We start from the raw sequence: 2476 nt of genomic DNA, 5'->3' as shown, positions 1-2476 counted from the left end.
TTTGCTACAAAACCTTGAACAAAGTTAGCTGATTTATCTAAGCTTGACTATAAAATGAAGATATTAATACCTAATCTTGAAAGGCTGTTGTGAGGGCTTAAGATAGTACTTGACTGAAAGTACGAACTGAATAGAAAGCAGATGTTTATGTTACTGTTTAAGGAAGTGGTTGCTTTCCTGTTTTTTTATTTTAGAGTGCTAAATTCGAGAATGTAAGTACATAAATGTCTCTAAACTCCCGATCTGTTCCCATTAGTTAACCATTGCAACTAAAATTCATATGATTCAGTTTAAATCTTCATTGGTTTAATGCTAAGTAGGATTAGTGGTTCTGTACTTCTTCTGTTCATATTGTAGGCAAACACGTCTGAGAAAGTAGAAAAGTGTTTTTGATTATTCGAAGATATGAAAAGCACTTATTGACCAACTGACATTTTTCAGGGCTGCAACAATAAAACAAAACAAAAAATTTACTGAGAGTCAGAAAATTTAATGAAAACCATTATAAGATTATATACAAATATTTCTTAAACTTTATAGACAATTTATGGAATTTTCAAGAGCAGCTTCGCCTACCTAGTAGATCATAGATTTGTTGTTTAATATGGTAACTTCTGTGCCTAATGCCTATGAAGGAGGCAACTCTAGTCAACTTTACTGGCTTCCCAGTTTGCCATTTCAAACTGATTTTCCTGAACTGCCTGGAAAATGTATATAGATAACTTTCTTGATTGGGTAAGTGCACACATGATTCAAATGGTCAGTTCTGTCTCTGATTTCTAAGACTTTATTATTCTTCCTGTAGTGTCAGGGTCAGTGTCAAGGAATGGCATTGAACTTAGTTTTGTATTCCTCCTAATTAGTAGCCCCTTGTGGATGATTATAACTTCATTGGTTAATTGATTCTATTTGACAGCCAGACAACATGACTCTACTCTCAAGGAGATTATCTGTGGACTGAGTAGGTTGCAGCAGTAGTCATGGCATCAGAGTTGGAAAAGAATATTATCACTCTAACTTCTGTACAGAGCTCAAGACATCACTTTACCTCCTCCATTCATAGATAAGCAAGTTGCAAGTAAAGAAGGAATAAAAAGAAATTCTCAGGGACACATGATTGAACACGAGGTTTAGGAGAAGAGCTGTAGGTAGGACGCAATAGGATTTTATCTGAAACATGAAAGTGGCTCTTTATTTTCCTGATTTGCTGTAGTTGGGTAGTTCAGCATTTTCTTCAGTAGGACAGGATAGAGATTGAGTCTCTTAGGCGCATCTGTTTGAGGTCTACCTGACTTTCTTATTTAGATTTGTTGTGTATACTCCTTTCACTGTCTGAGTGTTGAGATTTTAGAAGACCAAACCAGTGGGTGATTATAGAGGAGGGGAGACAAGGAGAAGGCAACACATGATACAACATAAGATAAGTAGAACATCAGCTGGTGATTTGGGTCCAAGTTTCATCTAATAATAATGGGCATCCATTTGGGCATATAGCACTTGGCTTCTGTGGTTGCTGGTAAAATGACAGGGATTCCATAGCCCAACAATATCTGTCATTTTCTTTGTCTTATATGAAGTAGGGTTCATCAATAAAAATATCACCTCACTGTTACCTGGTGCATTTGTGTTTTAAAATACATTTAGATGAGCTCTTCCTCTCAGCAACCTGGGGTGACCTCTGAAAATGGTTCGCTATTTGCTTGACCCAGAAAACCCTACGAAATCATGCAAGTCAAGAGGTTCAAATCTCCGTGTTCACTTTAAGAACACACGTGAAACTGCCCAGGCCATCAAGGGTACGCATATCTGAAAAGCCACCAAGTATCTGAAAGGCGTCACTTTGCAGAAGCAGTGTGTGCCATTCCGTCGCTACAGTGGTGGAGTTGGTAGATGTGCCCAGGCCAAACAGTGGGGCTGGACACAAGGTCGGTGGCCCAAGAAGAGTGCTGAATTTTTACTGCGCATGCTTAAAAATGCAGAGAGTAATGCTGAACTTAAGGGGTTTAGATGTCGATTCTCTGGTCATTGAGCACATTCAGGTGAACAAAGCCGCCAAGATGCAGCGTAGGACTTACAGGGCTCATGGTTGCATTAACCCATACATGAGCTCTCCCTGCCACATTGAGATGATCCTTACTGAAAAAGAGCAGATTGTTCCTAAACCAGAAGAGGAGGTGGCACAGAAGAAAAAGATATCCCAGAAGAAACTGAAGAAACAAAAACTTATGGCCCGGGAGTAAATTTGCACAGAATAAATGCAAAAAAAAAATACATTTAGATGACTCATAAAATATACTGATGTATATATAATGTGTACCTGCATGGTAAAATTTTGGAAGGCTAAATGAGCAATTGTTGATATTTGTTGCCACTCAGTCACTCTGGGTTCTGGTTATGCCAGGACTCTTGGGCAAAAGAAAGGCTTATTGTTCATGTACTGTGTGTGTTTGTGTGTGTCTGTATACTATGTGATTCT

General features: G+C 38.4%; 1 pseudogene across 1 annotated transcript; it reads left to right on the top strand.

Annotated features, from left to right (window-relative positions):
• The first annotated feature begins 1649 nt into the window (after positions 1 to 1649).
• On the top strand, positions 1650 to 2268 carry LOC309841159 (large ribosomal subunit protein uL22 pseudogene; annotated as a pseudogene). Its single transcript has one exon. The product of its transcript is annotated as a large ribosomal subunit protein uL22 pseudogene (transcript).
• The last annotated feature ends 208 nt before the right edge of the window (positions 2269 to 2476 follow it).

Source organism: Mustela nivalis (genome assembly GCF_964662115.1).
Source record: "Mustela nivalis genome assembly, chromosome: 9".
Lineage (NCBI taxonomy): Eukaryota > Metazoa > Chordata > Mammalia > Carnivora > Mustelidae > Mustela > Mustela nivalis.
This window is presented reverse-complemented; position numbering and strand designations above follow the sequence as displayed.